The sequence below is a fragment of the Dipodomys merriami genome, unplaced genomic scaffold, assembly GCF_024711535.1.
Source record: "Dipodomys merriami isolate MVZ:Mamm:240054 unplaced genomic scaffold, mDipMer1.0.p SCAF_40, whole genome shotgun sequence".
NCBI lineage: Eukaryota > Metazoa > Chordata > Mammalia > Rodentia > Heteromyidae > Dipodomys > Dipodomys merriami.
This window is the reverse complement of record NW_027205604.1, coordinates 3,914,801-3,937,956: the sequence shown is the minus strand read 5'-3', so window position 1 is coordinate 3,937,956 and position 23,156 is coordinate 3,914,801. Positions and strand designations below refer to the sequence as shown.

Here is a 23,156-nt window from a genome sequence, read left to right as displayed (position 1 = left end):
GTATTGCCATTTTCACAATGTTAATCTTGCCAATCCAGGAGCATGGGAGGCTTTGCCATTTTTTAAGTTCTGTGTTGATTTCCTTTTTCAAGATTTTAAAGTTTTCATCATAGAGGTCCTTCACTTCTTTAGTTAAGTTAATTCCTAGGTATTTTATTTTTTGTGGGGCTATTACAAATGGAGTTGCTTTCCTAATTTCAGCCACACTTTTCTCAATGTTGGCATACAGAAAAGCCATTGATTTTTGGGGGTTAATTTTATAACCTGCTACTTTGCCAAAGTTTTGAATCAGCTTGAGTAATTTGGGAGTGGAGTCTATGGGATTCTTTAAATACAAGATCATGTCATCTGCAAAGAGGGAGAGTTTTATTTCTTCTTTCCCTATTTGGATCCCCTTTATGTCTGCATCTTCTCTTATTCTTGTAGCTAGGCATTCTAATACTAGATTGAAGAGAAGTGGAGAGAGTGGGCATCCTTGTCTTGTTCCTGAGTTAAGAGGAAATGGCTTTAGTTTTTCACCATTGAGTATAATGCTGGCTGTAGGTTTGTCATATACAGCCTTTATTGTATTGAGGAATGTTCCATGGATTCCTAATTTTTCCAAAACCTTCATCATAAAGGGGTGTTGGATCTTGTCAAATGCTTTTTCTGCATCTATTGAGATAACCATGTGGTTCTTATTCTTGCTCCTGTTGATGTGATGAATAATATTAATTGATTTGCGTATATTGAACCAACTTTGCATCCCTGAAATAAATCCTGTTTGATCATGGTGTATGATTTTTTGGATGAATTGTTGAAGTCGATTGGCAAAAATTTTGTTGAGAAGTTTTGCATCAATGTTCATCAAAGAAATGGGTCTATAGTTCTCTTTCTTTGATGTGTCCCATCCTGGTTTTGGGATGAGGGTTATGATGGCTTCATAGAATGTGTTCGGTAGTGAGCTTTCTCTTTCAATTTCATTGAAGAGTTGGAGGAGAATTGGTGTGAGCTCTCTTTGAAGGCCCTGTAAAATTCTGCTATAAAACCATCTGGTCCTGGACTTTTCTTACCTGGGAGGTCTCTTATTGCTGTTTCTATTTCAATGCTTGATATGGGCCTGTTGAGCTGGTTTAACTCATCTTGGTTTAGTTTTGGCATGTCAATATTTGCTAGGAAGAGGTCCATTTCTGCCAAGTTCTCAAACTTATTAGCATAAAGTTTTGAGAAGTATTCCCTTATAATGTTCTGAATCTTGGTTGTTTCCATGGTGATGTTTCCATTCTCATCTCTGAGTTTATTAATTTGGGTGTGTTCTCTTCTTTTTCTGATAAGATTTGCTAAGGGTCTGTCAATTTGGTAAAGTTTTTCGAAGAACCAACTCTTTGTTTTGTTGATTCTTTCTATAGTTTTTTTGGATTCTAATTCATTTAATTCTGATTTAATTTTGATTATTTCTTTCCATCTACTGGATTGGGGTTTATCTTGCTGCTCTTTTTCAAGGAGGTTTAGATGTGTCATTAAATTGTTAGTTTCAGATCTCTCAAATTTGTTGATGTAGGAGCTCAGAGCTATAAACTTGCCTCTGAGTAATGCCTTTGCTGTGTCCCAGAGGAGCTGGTAATTTGTGTGTTCATTTTTGTTGAATAGCATGAACATTTGAATTTCCTTTCTAATCTCTTCCATGACCCACTCTTGATTCAGCAGTGTGTTGTTCAGCCTCCATGTGATACCGGACTTTCTTTGGTGGCTTTTGGTGTTGAGTTCTAATTTTATTCCCTTGTGGTCAGAGAGAATGCAAGGTATAACTTCAATGTTTCTGAATTTAGACAAGTTTGCTTTGTGGCCTAAAATGTGGTCTATTTTAGAAAACGTTCCATGTGCTGCTGAGAAGAACGTGTATTCTGATGCTGCTGGGTGAAATGTTCGGTAAATGTCTGTTAAGTCTAATTGATCTATGTAGCTGTTTAGATCTGCGGTTTCTCTGTTGAGTTTTTGCCGAGTTGATCTATCTAGTGGGGAGAGTGGTGTGTTAAAATCCCCAACAATTAATGTCTTTGGATCTATCTGGGATTTGAGGGAAAGTAGTGTTTCTTTGATAAATTTGGGTGCTCCATTGTTTGGCGAATAGATATTTAGAATTGTAATATCCTCCTGAAGGAGAGATCCTTTAATTAGTATGTAGCGACCTTCTTTATCTCTTCTCACGAATTTTAATTTGAAGTCTATTTTATCTGATATTAGGATTGCAACTCCCGTCTGTTTATGAGGGCTGTTTGCTTGGTAGATTTTGTTCCAGCCTTTAACATTGAAAATGTGTTTCTTTTTACGGGCAAGATGTGACTCCTGCAGGCAGGAGATAGAAGGGTCTTGTTTTTTAATCCAACTAGACAGTCTATGTCGCTTAATTGGAGAGTTCAGTCCGTTAACGTTAAGAGATAGGACTGAGAGGTATTTGGGAGTTCCTGCCATGTTATCCACCTTCTTGGGGGCTGCGAAAACTGGGTTCTTCCTATGGTTCTTGGATTCTTACTTTGGGTGCAGTTTGTTGGCCTTTATTGTGGTCGTGTTGGTTTTCTATGTGTAGGACGTCTTTAAGAATCTTTTGTAGGGCTGGTTTGGTGGAGATGTATTGTTTCAATTTTTCTTTGCTGTGGAAGGTTTTTATTTGGCCTTCAGTTATGAAGGAGAGTTTAGCTGGGTACAGTATTCTTGGTTGATAGTTGTTTGTTTTTAGGGCATGGCATACATCATTCCAGGCTCTTCTTGCTTTGATTGTCTCTGCTGAGAAATCTGAGGTGATTCTAATTGGTTTCCCTTTATAGGTGATTATCCTTTTCTCCCTGACAGCTTTAAGGATCTTTTCCTTGGTCTGAGTTGATCCTGTGTGGATTATAATGTGGCAGTGGGATGTCCTATTCTGGTCTGGTCTATTTGGGGTTCTAAAGGCTTCTTGTATCTGAATAGGCCTATATTTTTGCATGTTTGGGAAGTTCTCTGCTACGATCCTGTTAAACAAATTTCCTAGACCATTAACTTCTGTTTCTAGGTGTTCCTCTACACCCATTATCCTTAAGTTAGGCCTTCTGATGGTGTCTTCCAGGTGTTGAATAGATCTATCATATTTCTTGCACTTGTCTTGGATGGTTGTATGTTCTTTCTCTATGATATCTAGGCTGTCTTCAATCCCTGAGATTCGATCTTTTGCATGGTCTAACCTGCTGTCAAGACTCTCTACTTTGTTTTTTATCTCTTTTCCTTCTAATTGGTCAGCTTTGATGGCTTCAAGTTCTTTGTTGAAGCTCTGTTTTAGGTCTTGTATGAATCTCTTTACTTCCTTAATTTGGTGTTCAGTGTTTGTCCTCAAATCACTTAGTTGATTGGATATGGTTTCTTTGGACTCCCATGCCTTCTGTTGGGTTCCATTCAGCTTTCCCTTTGTGGTCTCCCTGACTTCCTTCAGCTCTTTGTTAATGGATTCTATGGATGCCTTTAGTGATCTTTGTATGTTGTCTACCTGGTCTCTCAATTCCTGTATTACTCTTTGATTAGTTTCCTGGCATTCGTGGGATTCCTGCAGTTCTCTTTGAGTGTTCTCAGCCTGCTCACACCATTCCTCCCTTTCTCTTTGAGTATTCTCAAGTTGTTCACGCAAATCCTGTATTAGTTTTTGAGTAGCTTCCTCACGCTTATGATATTCCTGTATAAACTTCTGGGATGCCTCCTCTCTCTCCCTATCACGCTCATACAGAGTCCTTTGTACATTGTCAAACTTCTCATTTATCATGTTTGCTAATAGCTATTTGGGAACTCTCCTCTGGATTATTCATTATCTGTTCTGACCCCTGATTATCAAGATTGGGAATTGAGATACCCGAATTTGCCATTTTTCTTGTGTTTTTCCGGCTTACTCTGCCCATTTGAGATGAGGATAGCACCAGTTTTGTGCTAGAACACTAACTTAAGGCAACCATCAACCAAAGTTTGCATTTGTACAGTCAATAGTCTACAGACACAATCTAGTTCAACAGATACATCTATTCAACATCAAACAACTATATGTTAAAGGACTTCGAACTGCAGAAAAGAATTTGGAAAACTAGAAATTATTAGGATTAGGGAGGGATGTGGGTAAAAAATAGGAATAGATTGGTGTGGGGAGGCACAGGGAGAGTTAACTATGTCCTAGTCACAATGCAGGAAATGGGTTGGGTAGGATGCAAGTAGAGAGAGAGAGAAAGAGAAGAGAGGGAGAGGGGAATGAAAAGAGACCAGAAAAAAAATAGAAACGGAAAGATTAATGTTATTATTGAGATTAAAAGACCGTCTATTTAGAGAGGAATGTGATTATGTTGATAGAAAGGGAGGGACATAGAGGAGGTGTGAAAAACTTTAAGGATGGGAAAGGGAGAAGAAAAGATCAGAAGTTCAGTAGAGCTACACAAAAAACAAAAAGATAATTAAGAAAGAAAGAAAAAGAGAAAGAAGACAAGAAAAGAAAGGAAAACGCTCATTCACATATTCCTAAAATAAAAATTATAAGAGGAGAAAAAAAATTACTGGAAAACAATTGTTTTTTCAGAAGAAGCAAAAATTAAAGATTAATAAAAGTTTTAGAAGAGAAAAAAATTTATATATATATATATATATAAGGTAACAAAAAACAAAAAACAAAAAAAAAGAAAAGAAGAAGAAAAAAAAAGTCTTTTGATTTTTTTTCGGGTGGGGGGAGGGGTGGGAAGAATCCTGTATCTCCCTTTTGTCTGTAACCAGTCTCTTGTTGGAGTCTCTGGTCAGCTTGAGGTCCTGTGGCTTGATTGGTTTCTTAAGTCAGTTTGTTGGAAGAGGCAGAAAAATGTTCTGCTTTACCCAAGATTTTGAGATCCCCCTCCTAGGTTAGTTTTCTGGGAGGGTGATCTGCTTTGAGAATCACAAAAGAGGGGGATGCGGTGATGAGGCTAGGTTCTGGGTAGAGTTGAGGCCTTTCAACAAACAATGGCTTTTCCCTGGGGCTATTTTGTGATAAAGCTCACAGCGCCCAGCCTGGAGCCATTCTCAGGGTTTCTGTTTTTCAATTGATTGTGGTGGCTGCTAGAGGGAGGGGCAGCCTCTGGCTCTGGTTACCCTGTGAGGCAAGCCACTCCGATGGCTGGCGCCTGAGCTGGGTGACTTTTCCCTGGATGGAGCTGAGTCTGGCAGGTCACTTCGCCGTTAAGTTCTTGTGGCCTGCTAAATGACTCGTTTTATTCCAAGGCCTGAGCTGGAGCTAGCAGCTCCTCCGAGTTTTGTCGGTATCCAAGATGGAGATCACCGGTGCTGGGGGGGGGAGGGGTGGCCTTCCCTCCTCTGCTCCCTGAGAAGGAGTGAGGACGTCGGGCTTCTACTCACGCCTAGTCTTGGATCCTGCGTCGTCTCTGGTCTGCAAACTGCAGGATGAAGATGTCTGCTCCTTGTCGGTTCTTGTTGGTGTTGAGTAGAATCCGCTCGTCAGCTGCATCTGGCTTCTTCATTCCGGACTCTCTGTGTCTCAGGTATGACCCCGCGGCGGTGGTCGCCGCTGCGACCCTGCCGCCGCAGTGGCAGCTGCTGGCAGGCGCTCAGATGTGTCTTTTTGCCTTGGCTTCCCCTCTCTTGTCTAACTCTCTGTCCTGTGATGGCAAACTTGGTGTGATTCTCTGGCTTAGGACTGTTCACTGGAACTCTAAAACTGCTTTCTATGCGAGAGCTTGTTCAGATTCCAGCTTCTCCTCCCCCATCTTCCCGGAACCCCGCAGTTAATAAATTTTAAAAACCCTACCTAAGTACTTAGTATCATATTAACCTCAGATTCCTAATTAGAAAATGCATAGCTTGCAATAAAAGTATTTGCTAATAATGAATATAAATGCAACCAGTTTAATAATGTTTAACTATTGAAACTAATATTGAAGCATTTGTTTGCCCTCTTTATTCACAAGTTAATAAAAAAAAACAAGTAAATTAGAGCACTGTGACATATCTCAATTGAAGAAAGAAAATCCTTCCTTTTAGACTGACTAATGAAACTTGAATTAAAAATCAACCTCAAAGAAATTATGAGTGAAAACTATTGTCTACACTACTCTAGAAGACAAAGCCAATTTCAGTGTAGAACTTTTCTGGCATACAACAAATGCTTACAGTCTCATTGAATTATTTCAGTACTATAATATCCTAGGTGTTATATATAGAAGGCACATAGGATGCCTATACAATTGATAGATGGTATTAACAGTCCTATAGTTAGACTTTTCTTCATATATCCCATTTCAAACACATGTTTCCTCAAAACCTAACCCATGGCTGCACATTGGTGGATATCCATAAAGTAGACAAATAGCTCTCAAGAAAATTCCACAGCAAAGTCAGACCATGCTCAAGAAAACTCTTAAAACTCGTCTTAATGATATTTTTGCTTCAATTCTCCTCAGTACTATTTCCAAGTTCCTTCAAAAATTTTCCCTTGTCCTTTGTCACGTAATTAAAACTATTATTTAATGCACCTAATTCTAGGCTTAAAAGCCTATAATCATAAATTTAGAAGAGATGTTATAGATGTTCAATACATTTTCCTAAAATCGAACTATACACTATGGAAGCAATAATATCAGGGAAGTCTCCAATCTTTTGCCAACCTAATTATTTCCTAAATTTTCTTGTGTCAAGACTATTTTGAAAGAGCTATATAATCTATTCCCTGAGAGCTTCTACCTACTGATTGAATCTTACAATTTGAAGCAATATACCTAAAAGCAGATATTGTGTTCTATAACTTTGTTTTCCTAAAGTTTTAGAAAACATAATATTTCAGCTTCTTTTCCTATAGCACAATTGGAAATTCCTTCTTATCTTGGTTTCATTCGCTGGATATTCTGAGACTACCTTATACTTCCTTCACTAAAAGCTATTGTTGGGTTGAACCTGATGCCATCCCTTTCACCTTTCATTTTTGTACACATTTACTCTATGGGTAAGCCCAGGATATTTTTGCTACTCGGTGCTAAGTAAAATTATTCTGCTTCACAGTGAGTGAGATAGTTAACAGTTCTAAGTGGAGAATATAACATTTACCCCTACAAAATTTAGTCATTTCAGCCTGTTCAAATTTCTTGAAATTCAAATTCCGTAATCCAGCATTAAAAATAAAAGTCACTGTTGAAACTTACTGAGTTGGATTTGCATAAATAGATAAAACGTGTGTGTGTGTGTGTGTGTGTGTGTGTGTGTTTTAGAAAACATCAGTTTTCTGTGTTTTTTGCCTTTTCTAAAAGTCCATTATATATGTCTAAAAATGCTATTTTTAAAAATACAATAATAAGTAGCTTTCAACTGCTATGGATCTTAATAATAAGACTCTATTAGCCTTTGAAATTCTAAATTAAAATTTATTACATTTTGTTAATCTAACAAAACAATGTACATCTTCTTTTAAATTAATCTATGATTAGCAGAGTAAGTCAAGATACATAGCAATAAAATTAGTTCTACTATTAACTTCATCATGTAAATAATATTAACAATTACAATGTCACATGCAACTTCAGAAGACACATATAGCTCTTTCCCAGCTCTTTCTTTCCCAGCTCTTTCCTAGATCTTTCTTTCCCAGCTCTTTCCCAGCTCTCTTTCCCAGCTCTCTCTCTTTCCCAGCTCTTTCCCAGCTTTTTCTCATGTCTCTCTCAGGCCTTTCCCTGCCTTTCCCCTTGGAGGGCCAACATGACCTGGTGTCAGCCAGAACGATGAATAAACCTATCCCTTACCTGAAAAAAAAGAAGAAGGCACATATAATTTTTGGTAAGGTTCTAGAAGTAGTTGATAAATACTCAACAACCAGCATGAAGCCTTCATGCTCCAAGCAAATAAGGTCTGGTTTAAGTGTGATGGGAAGAGTCAGAGTACAATATATCCTGAAGCCACCCACAGCAATTCAGAGCCAGTAAGTCCCCCAAGAATATTCATTTTTTATGTCTTAAAAATAACCTGAATTTCAATGGCTTTGCAGTATCCCACTGCATTTGATTTCAACTAGAATTTATGCCTGAAAACTCTTAACTTCTAATGTTAAAACAGTTTAGTTTTATGTACCCAAACATTTTCTTAGTGCTCTAAATGAGCTTCTGATCCTCTGACCTAACCCGTGAAAAACATTGTGTGGTCAAATAAGCAGAAAATCTATTCCTTTTGGTTATCTATAATCTTCATTATCTATAATCCTCATTAGCTTTCTGTTTAAGTTGGGTACAGCATTCCCTAACTCACCTAACCATATAACCTTTCCACATGCTCGCCTCAACATTCATTAACATTTCACTGACCTACAGAACACATGGGGAAATTTTTACTTCTTTACTTTAGTTATACATTTGTGTTCCAGTACTATGACATAAAGCTTTGTATTTCATATGTTAAACTTGTCCAGATTGGTGAAGAAATCCCTCCTATTCCTTTAAGACCCTCTAAAGGCTAGATGCACATAGTAATATTTCTTTTCTAAAAGAAGCTGGCAATATAGGTGGGAAAAAGAAAGTACAGTGATAATCCTTATCATGTGAGACACTGAAGATCTTTAAGTACTTGGACCTTTCTAACATATTCAGAGAGACTCAGAAAAGACATCACAACAAAGAGGAGTCACCCGTACTTTCTGGAGGTCCCTTAAAAGCACTAAAACCCTCATTTCTGTTTGGCTAAGAAAAATTCCCTTTCTCATTACCTAAAATGCTTGACCAACCTTACCTCTCTGAAATGAGGGGTTTTCCCCCTTTTTATTAAAAAAAGAGTCTATGTTACAGATTATTTTGTTTTATTATTTCTAGTTCTTTTCCTAGCTGTTCTGAAAACAAAGGAATTTCTAAAACCATAAATAGCTAATGATATTTTTTTCAGAAGTACACAGCAAAGAAAAATGAGTTTATAAATAAAGAAAATGTTTAGACAGGAAATGTGACTTCAAATTCCAGACTTGTTTAGAATAAAACACTTGAGTTAGACCAAAAGATGGTAAAATTCTTTAAATGACTCTGTGTGTGAAAGAAAGATCCATTTGAGAACAATAATCATAGGTTAGCTGAAGAGGGAGGGAAGGAACAAACATCCAGAGTTCTTTTGGACTTTACCCTGAAGCAAACCAAGTAAAACTAAATGTTTAATGAAATCTCAATCTAAATACAACCAACACATACAGAAAAATGCCAAGAGGTCACTCACCCACGGATACTACTAATGGTGGGACAAGTAAAGCAAAGGATGGACTTAATTCTGGGGTGATTTGAATCATAGCCACAATTAAAGCTTCAGTACCAAGTCAAATACATTTCAACACTTTAAAATCCTTTGCTTGCATAAAGGTTTTCAAGTCAAGTAATGACTAATGACTATGTGGAACAAAAGCAATGTATGAGAATTGCAATTATCACCACAACAAAGGAAAGAAAGCATATTTGATATTAATGGTCCACTGTACAGAACTCACATTAATTTCTCTCCATGAGTAAATGAAATAAATGTGACTCCCTGCCAACCTTCAAGCTCAACGCAAAGGATCTTTTACACTATAACCAGAGGAACCTTACAAGCCTGATCATGGTCATTTCCCTACCTAAATAATGTCACTAGCATCCTGCTTCCCCAGAACTAAACTACAAATCGCTGGTTTAACCTGAAAGTCCTTCCCAGTTTCCCTTTGTCCCACCCCCCTTTAGCTACATCATTTGCCCTAACTTCTCCATCCTTACCCCATTTCCACAATTCATTCACATAATAAACTTTCTAATTTTCTCATGCCTGAACCATTGTATCAGCTTTCTCTCTTCTTGGATTGCCTTCCCTTCAATGCATACCTTAGGAAACGATCTGTTGATCAAAATTATATTCAAAGATCATTATCTCTTTGGAGGTCTTCTTTGCTCGCCTAGGTCAAATTAATGTTGCTCTTCCTGTGCCCACAGGAACCCCCTACAGTAGATAATTGTAACACACTAACATTATTAGGAAGTGATTTTCTAGACATAGTTTTACTCAATGTAATCCTAACAATAACCTCATGAGGCTGGTACTATGATTATTATCACCAATTTTCAAATAAGACAGTTTGAGACATACATACACTGAGTGTCCTATATGAGGTCATGCAAGCATTCATTGACAAACACAAATTTGTAATACAGTTGGTCTGTCCCCATATTCACTCTTAAAGATCATCCCTCAGTTCCTGTCATCAGTCTGTTTCCCAAAAAGACAGAGGAATTGCTTGAGGGTCTCCTGGGATCAAGCTAAAAAGAGAATCCAGGGCTTGCTTTGGCTAGAGGTTCCACAAGGCAGGAGTCAACTTCCATAGGAAGCCTCAAAATCAGGGGGAAAAAAGCTGATCCATGATCTAAAATGGGCAATTAAGTCAAGCAAACCAAAGAGATAAGATTTCGCAAGCCCTCAAATAAAAAGCAAATACAAATGTCAGAAACTGGGCTCTGAAATAAATAAAAAGTGAGAATAAGTCTGGTTCCATAAGCAGGGTAATTTCTAACTCCTTATGTCCTGAAAAATGAGCTAAGAGAAATTCTCCCTTAGAGGAAGTAGAAATAAATCTATCCATGTGCTTCAAAGTGTCAGAAAACTATAAACACCCCCCCTTCCCTGGTCAGGATAGGGGAAGTCAAATTTTGAACAGCTCCTCACTGGCCTGGGCAAGGTTCTCTCCCATCTGAACATCACATTCCCCATATAAAAAACAAGGACCACAGTCGTTTATTTATAAATCATAGACTACTCAATTGTAATTTTTGTGTGTGTGATACTGGGATTAACCTCTTGTAATTGCTAAGCAAGCACTCAATACTGAGCCAAGTCCCTAGCCCTCATTTGTAACTTTTATCAGCTTGCTATTTGTCTTAATTGGCACTGCATTTCAGGTCAAAATCCACCAAATTTCTTCAGCAACAGCCTTGTTGCCTCTGGCACCCTATTCTGCAAATTGCATTTTTCTTCACAGATTTAGTGAAAAAGGAGCACATTTTTTAGGCCCCTACTTAAACGCATTTTTCTTCATGAAGTGTTAGTTTTTCAACTTTATTGAAAGTAAGCTGAATCTCTCAAATTCCTATACACATTCTTTGTACCAATTAAAGGTATTCTCTGTATTTTTATGTCAATAGCCTTGACACATGATTCTACTCCCAGTGCAACTACCACTAATACTAGTATCTATCTCTTTTTTTTTTTCCTGTGCTGGAACTGAGCTTCAACTCATGGCTTGGAATTCTCAAGGTCTCAGTTGACCATACCTTCACTTCCAACATTTTTCTGATTTAGTTGAAGGTAAGAATCTCACTGATTTTCCTATTCCAAACCCCATGATTCTTAGACTGAGCCTCTTGAGCAGCTAAGCTTATACATGTGAGCCACTAGCACCTGCGTTCACTTCTTAAGAATATGCTATGGGCCTTTACATGTAGTCACTTACTCAACAACCTGAAATGCAGTTGTTTCATGTCAGTAAATAAAATCACTTTGAAAAACTATGAAATAATCTTTTGTAGAAAAGACATATTCTTATCCTTATTTTATAAGAAAGAAAGCTAAGGTACTAAATCATTGACAATCTTGTCAAGTTCACACACCAGTTAGCCATAGAGATGTGAAATGACTCCAGGCCTGATTTCTACATACAGTTGTACTTACTATCTGTGTGCTGACTCAGTTTTCCTGTCTCCATGTAATAAGGCTGATATCATGTGAACATGGACTGAAAGCAGAACAAATTATAAGCAATAGAAAATGTGTCTCTCTTCTGAGCTGAGGCATTTTAGAGTACAACCCTGGAAGCCACAAAAGATAGAGCCTGGATCTAAAAAACATATTACACAACTCAAAGATGTTACACATCAGACCTTCAGAAAGCAAAAGACAAACTAGTGTTGATCCCTTAGTTCTCTAATTGGTTTTTCTTGTTGTCAATGCTGCTATAGTAGAGACTTTCAAACCTAGTTTCTCAACCCTAACACTTCTCCAACTTCTCATTCAACATTTCAGAGTATTTTTCAGCTAACACAGGCAGAAGAAAGAAGAGAAGGAAATGAATACAGTAAAGGTTACTAGCTTCTTCATATGGAAATAAAACAACAGTGAAGCAATCAGATAGAATATGTGAGGAACTCACCGAGAACCTCACAAATCCTAATAGTATCTCAGGTGTAATCTCAGATTCCACAAGATCATCTCAGAGTAAGAGAAGAGGACTGAATGCAAACAAGTTATACTATTTGTTTGTTATACTACTCCAACAAAAATATTTTCTCATCTTTCTAACTGCACTACATTTACATATTAGTTTCATTTCCTGTGTATCAGGAAATCTTGTCTGACACTGGAATACAGGAGTCAGAATAGCTTTTAAAAACAACACAAATACAATCACTTACTTCAGGTAATTTTCACTTATTCATGAAAGAGAATCATGGACTTCTTCATTTCAGTTTCTATAATGGTAGGCATTATCCTCTCTACTGCCTTTCCTATGCATTGGCCATAATAAATATACTCTCTTTCCAATACTATTAAATTTAGAAATATTAAATGTGTTTGCCTCCCTCCAAGTAAATTCACCATAGTAATTTACACTACTCACAAAAACCCAAACATATACACATTAGTTAATGGCAATGTTTCTCACAATGGGGAAAAACTAGAAACCTCAGTGTTCTCTATAAAAGATTATTTTATAGTGTTTTTATTTTTTTAATTTTTTTATTGTGAAAATACTGTACAGAGGGGTTACAATTACATGGGCAAGATAATGAGTACATTTCTTATCAAGCATTGTAGCCTCCTCCTTTGTTTCCCTTTCCCATCCCTTCCCGTCCTCCCCCCACCCACCCCTCTCACCCAATCCTCCCCAGCTCTCCCCCCCTTTCCCCCCCCACCAAAGTTGTAAAGTTCGTTTTCGATTTGTACATCCCGTTGTAATGGGTCCACCTGTATCCCTGTTTTTAAAGTGATTCTTATTTACTGACATGAGACAACCACATTTCCGGCTTGTGAGTAAAATTGTAAATTACAAAACTCTATTTTGATTCTATTTATGTGTGTATTTGTATATATGTCTGAGGACTATTTTGTGTATGGAAATAAAGAAGGCATAAAAATCTGCTTCAGAATTTTAACAGTTCTTTTACACTGGTAGGTTTTGAGATGGACTTCACTCTTATACTCTTCTGTGTTGCTTCTGTTTTAAATGTTCATATATATTTATATATATATAAAGGATTAGAGATACAGCTTAATGACAGTAATAATCTAGCATGCTTAAGATACCAGGTTCAACATCCGCTAGCACAAAAATCACAAAAGTAATATACTTTCATATTGGAAAAATGTTTAAGCTGTATCTTAGCTGTAACTTTCCAGCACACCAAAATTTCATTCAATGGAAACACAAAGTAACATAAACTAAAGTTAGCAATCTAGTTTATAGAGATCACTTCTACCTAGTTTCTATAATCAGAATGTTGCCTGTTATTACTCAATCTATAATGAAAATAATGAGGTTTCAAAAGTACACTCAGAGTTAATTCTTTCACTTCAGATTTCAACATTATAGCATAAAGGTAGATTCTACATGTAGACCATAATTCCAATGAAACCTTGGGTAAAAATCTTGTTGCAGATGAATTTCTACGTGATAATGTTTTTCTCTTTCTGACCACATTTCCAATTTATGAAGTCATAGATGTAACAGTACCAGAAAACTTACTGGCTGTCAAATAAAGAAAAAATAAGATAAGCTCTAAACTATATTTGTTAACATACCCAGTAGTATATCAGACAAGATATTGTGAAATAAGTTCTATAGTTTAAGCTTCTTTTACCTGTTAAAGTATTTTTTCAAATAAGAAAGTAATAGACAGACAAAATACACCATCAAGTTTTCTATTTTAAAATCTAACCACCAGAATTTACCAACTAAGACTGTAAAATAGGAGAATAAACAGGAAAAGATTCTAAAATTCTATTGGAACAATAACCTGTAATATCACAAGTTATTCCACCAGAGTATGAATGAAGTTTGAGTTTAGGGCTAACCCATCCATTAAACAGATGCTACATTAAACATAAAGTTGCTTAATAACAAAGTATTTGTGTCACTGGTTATTCTGTTAAACACGCACTATATTCATCATGGTTAAAACAATAAAGATTAATTTGTACTTTAAGTCATAGTTCAGTTGGTTGCATAGCTGTTCAGGAAAGCTCTCATTCATCTAAATGGTGACTTACAGACAAGATTCTTCCATATTGCAGTTTAACATTTAGAATATGTAGTTCCCAAGGTTGCCACAGAACAGATGCTGGGGAATAAAATAGAGAATTTTATGGACTGAGCTGGAAATAGCATATACCATTTACACCTATGTGCCTTTGTCTAGAAGTTAACAATATTATTTTACCTTGCTCCAAGAAAGGATTGAAAATATAGTTTGTGTACCTAGGAAGACAAATGGATTTGTGAACATGACGAATGCTACTATAATTTGATGTTAACTGTTCTTTTTATCTCTGTAGAATATATTAGATACTATGGTAATTTCTTTCCTTCTCTGTATGCCTCAAACTCATGTGGCAAAGGAACACTCACTGCTCTAAAGTATAGACCTAAAAGTTATCTCCAGCTTCTCTCTTTCCTCAGTGCTCCCACAGTCATCAACATTCCCGTGGCTCATTTTTTTCAGCCTATGCCTTTATCACCCCTACCATCAGCCCACGTGTTCAACTACCCTCTCCTAGAAAGAAATCTCTGCCTCCACTCTGACCTCAACCACAATTTCCCCACCCCATCCAATGTCACCTCCACCAATACAGAAACAATAACAAATCTTTATTATCCTAAGACATAGTATCACTTCTCCTTACCTTTACAACTCAGTAGGTTTACTTTAAGCTCTATAAACTGAGATTACCTAACTTTCTGATTCTTTTGCTCAATATTATAGTTCAACTAGTTGTATTATATTCTGCCTCCAGGACGTCTTTACTGTCTGTAATTTTCTGCACCCTACTTTCCAGGCTCCTGTTCTCTATTAGTTAAACATAGGCTTCTGTGACAGGAAAACATAAACATTTCATTCTGCTGAAAATTTTTAGACTATTTTCTTCTAGTTTCATGGAATAACCAATAAATTCTCATCATCTAAATCACCCATCTCCATAATGGCACACCAGAATTTCTTGATCTGAACTGTAAGTTGGTACTTACTGTTGAGCCTTCCCCTATGGTCACATGCTCCTTATTCTCCCCAACTTCTAGTATTCTACTCTCTACTATGACATCAGCTTGGACGTGGTGGGGAAGTGAGGGTGGGAGGTTTTTTCTTTTTTGGGGGGGGGGGGTCTGGTCGTAGGGCCTGAACTCTGGGCCTGGGCACTGTCCCTCAGCTCTTCAGCTCAAGGCTAGCGCTCTACCACTTGAGCCACAGCGACACTTCCGGCTTTTTTCTTTTTGCTTATGTGGTGCTGAGGAATCGAACACAGGACCTCTGGCATGCAAGGCAAGCGCTCTACCACTGAGCCACCTTCCCAGCCCATGGGGAGGTTTTTTCTTTTCATCTTCTCATGACAGTTAACATGATGTACTGAGTTTTAGAAAGCTATATTGTTTTGACTAATAAACCAAAATTAATAAAAAGATAATAATAATGATAATAACGGTGATTTGCAGAACAAAATAAAAAATCAGTGGCTTGACAGAAGTTAGTTTCTTCTCTCCTAAAGTCCAAATTAGGTATTAGTTAAGTAGCTCTTCTCTTGATGCAGGAATAGATTTCTTCCATGGATTCTGCTTAACTTTGATACTTGGCTTCCAGTGTCACTAGTGCAAGAAGAGAAAGGATAATGATTAGGAGAGTTTTATAGACTAGGCCTGAAAATAGCACATATCGTGGGACTGACAATATTACATGGCTAGAACTTATTTACATGGCTAGACTTAAAAATCAAAGTAGGGTGTGAACTCAAAGGATACTCAATCTGAAAAATTGCTTTCCATTAACTATTTTCCTATCACTCCAGCTCCTTCCTCCTCTGCATATTTCTAGTATTTTCAGAACCTTCCTAATATGCTGCATCAAACTCTGAACTGGAATCTGTTAAATATCTCACAATATCTCCTACAACTACAAAATTGCTCTGCACACTAAATGAGTTCCTTACATATGGACTAAGGAGACAAACAATAATCTCTTAGGAGCTATTAAAGTATATATAGGCATTTCTTTATATTCTAAGTGGTCCCAGACTTCTAGAAATTGAGAGTTTGGCTCTACACATTTGATTGTTTCTTTTCTTGCCATATAGCCATACATTTGCAATATTTTAAAATATGGAATGCTTCAGCAATTTGTCATCCTTATACAGGAGACATGCTAATCTCTGCATCATTTCAATCTTAGTATACAGTATATGTTGCTGTATCAAGTACTTGATATTGCTTTCTATTGCCTTCAGCATGTTGATGCTCTAGCCAGCCCTTCTTTACTGTTTCTACAATATGCAGCAATGGATTCTACAACAAATATAATCAAATAAATATAATCTCTAACAAATGTAATTATTCCATATATTACATTGTTATATGTATTATATATATTATATGTAGTTACTAATATGTATTTGATTATAGTTTAAAAGAGAATAAATAACAGCAAAACTGTTCAGCCTGTGGCCCATGGGAGCACTTGTTCACTTTGTAGATGCCCATCCCTAAAATAATATAAACTTGTCTTCTTTCCTCTCTTCCCACCATTACTATGTGTTCATTGAAGAGTATGTAATAAATGAAGTCATCTAAGAATTCTAACCAAATCTACAATTTTATCAGCAATTCACCTTTATATTATCCCAATAAACCAAGACAGGAAGAGATTCCGAAGAAGAAATTAGAGAGCTAAAGAAGTCTTAAAAGTGTGGTGGATATTAAAGCAGATAGTTGTGACAGAGCTACAATAGACTTTTCAATAGCATCCTAGTTAACCCATGACAAGTCTATACATCCCAAGGATTTCATAATGCCTCATCTTTAAACACAACATAAGGTCTCTGGTGCTGAGGGAAGCACCGGGCGGGGACAACATGTTCCAGGGTGCAGACGGCGAGGTTGGCCGGCCGAGCTCCAGGTCCATGAAGCCCCCAGGAGGAGAAGCAAGCAATATTTTTGGAAGTCCAGAAGAAGCGGTTCCTTCATGCAGGCCTAATAGGATGCATCAAATATTTTTGGACCAACCAAAGGGCCTTAGAACATACAAAGAGAACAAACCCCCCAGGGGGGAAAGGAAGTGCTATCTTTGACGAATCAACTCCTGTGCAGACCAGGCAACGTCTGAACCCACCTGGTGGGAAGACCAGTGACAGTCACTGCCACTTCACTTCACCCTTGGCACACCCAAACAAACCCAAGAACCATGTTTTCCTGTGTGAAGGAGAAGCCACAAAAGCTGATCTTACAGCTTCAACACATGCCGTGCCCCAAGAAGAGCCTGGTGAGAAGGGGAACTCCCGAGGAGACCATGCAAAGGCACCTGAGCCCATACCTGCAGTGGACAGCCATGAGCCTAGGCTGGGGCCCCGGCCTCGCTCCCACAACAAGGTCCTGAATCTTCCAGGAGCAAATCCAGCATCTCCTTCTACTGAGAAGCGCCTGCTTTGCCTGTAGCCAGACCAGACACTTGAGAGATAGGTGATTGAATGTTAGTGTTTCCTTTCATGCAAACTAGTGGGTGGGAGATGGTTATTACACATGAGGCTGGCTGCTTAATGGCTTAGGTGCCCTCTTAAGAGCCACACAGAGGACTGTGTCTTCTAGGCTGCTGTGAAACACATTTAGGGATAAAATGAGACTCTTGGAATCTATGCATTGGTGATTCTATATGGAGCAAAACCAAGATGAGAGAAGAAAATTGGCAGGACCTTCCCTGTCCAGGTATCAGCAATCTTCCCTGGTCAGGCATCCAGGAATGGATAAAAGAAATCCAAACAACCTGTCTGTCTCTGGGGAAATGTGGGAGTGAAGTGTAAATGGAAATACTACAAAGCTGGTCTCTGCCTTAAACATTCCCTGGTAGGGAGTGCTACTGCCAGCATGGCCTTCCCTCCCAAGATTACCTTTCCATCTTACACCCAGTGTATTGTCCTGCAGTCTTGAAACAAGTTCTCAGTCTTCTGCTTTGTGAAAGATTTTTATACACTAATTCTCTGAATTGTCCATTCCTGAATCTAAAACAATGGCCCAGTCTCACAAATCTTCGGGGGCTGGCTCTGCTCCTTGTCATGCCAGGTTTGCTTCTAGATTGTTCTTTTGTTTGTCTCATCAACCCTAAGTCTAGGCCCCCTTCCACAGTTCTTTCTATACAAGACCTCTAGCCTCTGCAGAACTTAAAACATTCAGATATTTCCAAGTACTGGGCTTAATCAGTTTCTTCTTTTCTGTTCTGTTCCTGTAGTTGGTGGGAAGAAGATGTGCATGAGAACCTTGGGTTTGTAGGTTGGTTTCTTTAATAATACCTGAAAAGTTGTTTTTAAATAACAGCTTCTCGTAAATGCCTATAGACCCAATTTCTAACATCTGGGGGCAGGGGAAGAGTCCCTTTCTCAGGCACACCAAAGAAGAAAAAGAGCTTTTCCAGGCCCCTGTGGTAAGCTTGAAAGCCTCTGGAACACATTCACAAATTCTGCTCCTTCGGCCAAGATGTTAAGTAGTCTGCCAACAGAGATACTGTGCTGGTACAAGTTGTGTTGCATCTTCTGCCTGGTAGAGATCTCTGCTCAGCCCAGAAGGGCTCCATTCTCTACTTCCCTCCCGCCTGGTGGATAACAGTTAACAGGAGAGGTTCTGGATGCTGCTATTGCTCCTGTCTGCAGAGTTCAAACCAGATGCCAGGTGTCATCATTTTTATTAAGCTTAAGAAAAGCAACAGCTTGTACAGTCACACTTGTGTTTGCTTAACTTCATAAGTGCCTGCAGGAGCTCTGTTTGCTATTCCTGACCTATTGAGAGGTCTGCACTGGGCTTTGTCAACCAAAGAGTCCCCCCCCCTTCAGTTGTCCTGCTGACTCTGGAGCCAAGAAACAAGTATTTCATGTGATGGTCAGATTGCAAATGGGTTATAGTTAAAATCATTTATAAGGATGTCATTTCAAATTTAGGGCATGTATGGTTGTTTTTTGCTGTTTAAAAGAAATGTCATTAATGTTTCTTACCTTTTTAAACTAAAACACAGTAACTTGTTCAACTTACCAGCAAATACTGATGGTAGCAATGAACATTTTGTGACTGTTTTCTTAATGAGAACATGACTTGTGAATTCTGAATTGGATTGCCAAGAAATCCAATGTTAATTACTGTGTTGGTCCAGTGGAAAAGTAATTCTCCAGTTCTGCCCACTGATGGGGACTTGTGGGTGGAGAAGGGGAACCTACAGCAGCAGCCCAAGGTACCCTCAACTCCCTGGGCAGCAGAGTGCCCTGCTTTACTTTCCCTTTCTCCCCCTTGTCTTCCTGTGAGGCTGTGGGTGGGGCTTAGGGCCTAAGCAGTGCAGAGGATCATCTGAGCCAGTTATCATTTGCATGGGACCTCTGGAATGCCTGTGTGTGGATGAATACTGTTCATAACATCTTTGTCACATTGAGAAATCACTAGTCTATATTAAGCCTTAAAACTTCTTTTAAGTGCATTTGGTGCCAGCTTTTTTCTACAGCTGTATGAAAACAAGAAACCTGTCCTCACATCACAATGCAATTTTGATAGGAACATTTTGTTATTTTTATGAAGTAGAACAGGATATAACAACTGAATTAAACTTAGTTAACCGTGAAAAAAACAAACACAACATAAATATGAAAATATAGATATAATTGAATCAAATCAACTTCATGAAGAATTAATATGGCTTGTCAGAGGCATCTGTCTGAATAGCATTGAATAGAGGCACAAATCAATTTCTAAAAGGAAACTAGAAGAATAATTCATGTATTTTTAAACAAAAATGGTAATAATTTCCACGTTAAAGGAAAAAATACTTCAAATATTTCCAAGAATATTAAAGTCCATAGTCTCAGTAAAAAGTTCTATGTACCAAAATCAATATCATTGTATAAGTTAATGTTTGTAAAGGTTGTAATTTTAATTGACTTCTGTTCCCTTGGGCCATTATTTTTATCATCACATTGACTAAAGTGCTTTGAGCTAAATGTTAACAGAATGTAGTTTGAAATGAAGCAGACAAAAATTTCTTTAAGCCACACTGACCTCTAGAGACACAAGATTATAAAGATGCTGGAGTAAAATAAAAATGTGTCTCACAAAATCAACGAGAGTAAAATGGGTTTATAGTTTGTCACAAGACAATAAACTGAACTGTGTGCAATACTCCACTAAATATATGGCATTGCAAGTTATTAAAATTTCACTGCAAAGACAAAAAGACAAAGGCAAAGAGAAATAATCTAAACCAAAAAAAACTTTGCAACAACAAAATGCCCAATGTTACAAACAATTGAAATGTATGTAATGGAAAAGACAGAGAATGGTACATCCATAGAGCTAGGTTTTAGTTGTTTCTGCTACATAATATCTTTGGCAAACCACTTACTTCCCTTTCTGAGGCTTCACTGTCTCCTGCAGTTGAGGTTTTAACCCAAATTTTCAGTTCCTTTGCTATTTTCCAATACTATTTTCCAAGCCGGGCACTGGTGGCTCATGCCTGTAATCCTAGCTACTCAGGAGGCTGAGATCTGAGGATCACAGTTCAAAGCCAGCCCAGGCAGGAAAGACCCTGAGACTCCTATCTCCAAAAAACCACCAGAAAACCGGAAGTGGTGCTGTAGCTCAAGTGGTAGAGCACTTGCCTTGAGCTGAAGAGCTGAGGGACTGCACCCAGGCCCAGAGCTCAAGCCCCACGACCGTCAAAAAAAACACAAAAAAACAAAAAAAACTATTTTCCAATTTAAAAAGCAACCACAAAACCAAAAGAAATCTACACTAAATTTACCTATTAAAAATCCTCTATTAGCCAGGTGCTGGTGGCTCATGTCTGTAATCCTAGCTATGTCTGTAATCCTAGCTACTCGGGAAGCTGAGATCTGAGGGTCATGGTTCAAAGCCAGTCCAGGCAGGAAAGTCTGTGATACTCTTATCTCCAATTAACCACCAGAGCACCAAAATGGTGCTGTGGTTCAACTGATAGAGCACTAACCTTGAGCTGAAAAGCTCAAGGTCAGCACCCAAGCCTAGAGTTCAAGACCCATGACCAACAAAAAAAAATTCTCTATTATTAAATTATATAATTAAACTGGTTCATAGAATACGTCACTGGTAAAGATGGTTATATTTGGTGCTGAATGTTACTGTAACAAAGGATAACAAAGTGAGCAGCTTGCAGCACAAAAAAAAATTGAACAGTCTCACAGTTTTGGAGATTAGAAGGCTGAAGTCAAAGGTGTCAGCTGAACCTTGCTCCTCCTGCTTCTTTCTAGCTCTTGTGGTGGCCATGAACTTTTCACATTCCTTGTCTTGTACTTTTACCACTCTGATATCTTCTTCTAGTAACTTCTCTGCATGTGTCACTTTATTTTTCTTTTTCCTTTTAAGGATGCTGATCATTTCTGATAAATGTACCACTCTACTCTCATGTTAATTTTAAGTAATACTACTTCCAAAGAAGGACATAGTCTGAAATACTAGGTTAGTACTTTATCATACTTTTGAGAAACATACATTAAAAATGATGATACCAGGCAAGCACTGGTGGCTCACACCTGTAATCCTAGCTACTCAAGGGGCTGATATCTGAGGATCATGGTTCAAAGCCAGCAGGAAAGCCTGTGAAATTTTTATTTCCAATTAACTACTAGGAAACCAGAAGTGGTGCTATTGCTCCAAATGAGTGCTAGCCTTGAGCAAAAAATCTCAGGGAAAGCACCCAGGTCCTAAGTTAAAGCCCAAGACCAACAAAACAAATTATGATACCTATCACTGATTATATACATGTGCATAGAAAGCTGACAGTTTTAAAATAGGAAACAATTTGGGCATGATAGCACTCATCTGACAGGAAGATGAAGACCTGTAGACCAGCCTGTTAGTAGTAGTGGACATCATCAAGAATACAAATAATAACAGATTCTAGTATGGATGTGAGTGAAAAGTAACTCTAGTACAATGTTAGTAAGAGTGTAAACTTGTTCAACCACACTGACAGTAAGGAAGATCCTCAAAAAACTAAACAAAGAACTACAGTAAAATCCAGCAATTCTACTCTTAAAGATTACAAACTAGGATACAGTAAAGCTACCTGTACAACCATGTTTATTGCAGCACTGTTTACCATAGCCAAGGTATGGAATCAGCCCAGGTGCCCCTCAATAGATGAATGGGTAAAGAAATTTATATAACTGAATTTTACTCATCCCTTAGAAAGAATAATATTGTATCATTTGCAAAAATGATAGAAAATATCATACTAAATGAAGTCAGGCTCAGGGAGTCAAAGATGTATGTTTTCTCTCATATATGAAAGCTAGAATTCATTTATAAATACAAGTAAACATTTTTAATGGTATGCAAATGTACACAAATGTATCAGCTAAAATCTGGTAGAGTCAGGAAAGAACTCACAGTGTAATTGCTAAGAAAGGCTGACTCACAGTCCAACAAAATAAACAACAGGAAATGAGTATTCAAAAGAAAAAAGGATCAAAGAGAGGGAGCTAGACAAATGAAGAAGAGGGAAAGAATGCAGTCATAAAATTCAATGCTTATCTTACAAAACAGAGAAGGGGTGAAACTGGGAGAGCTGGGGAAAAATGATGAAAGGGATGATATTAATCAAGATGCATTGTTACTCATATATTGCTTTGTTGAACAGCAATTCCTTAACACAACTACTTTAACATACTAAAAATAAAATATAAAATAAACATGAACTTAAAAAGAAAAGTAATGTCATTTGCCAAAGTGGCATTTATAGGACAGAATCTATGTACTGAGTTTATCTCTGGAAGAGAGTGGAGTTGCACTACAATGTTTTACAATAAAAAATTATAACACCTAAGGTTGGTCAAAGTGGCTTACCAGCTCCTTAAATATTGCTAGTGAAGGTGGATATGGTCCAAGGTAA

The 23,156-nt window shown here is 37.7% G+C and overlaps 1 non-coding gene and 1 pseudogene across 1 annotated transcript; one reads left to right on the top strand and one right to left on the bottom strand.

The window, feature by feature from the left end:
• Positions 1-16,360: 16,360 nt before the first annotated feature.
• Positions 16,361-16,466, bottom strand: LOC138806545 (U6 spliceosomal RNA). Its single transcript, XR_011365917.1, has one exon. It is a non-coding gene; the product is annotated as a U6 spliceosomal RNA (small nuclear RNA).
• A 649-nt stretch (positions 16,467-17,115) lies between these two features.
• LOC138806531 (jupiter microtubule associated homolog 2 pseudogene) lies at positions 17,116-17,673 on the top strand (annotated as a pseudogene).
• Positions 17,674-23,156: the final 5,483 nt, after the last annotated feature.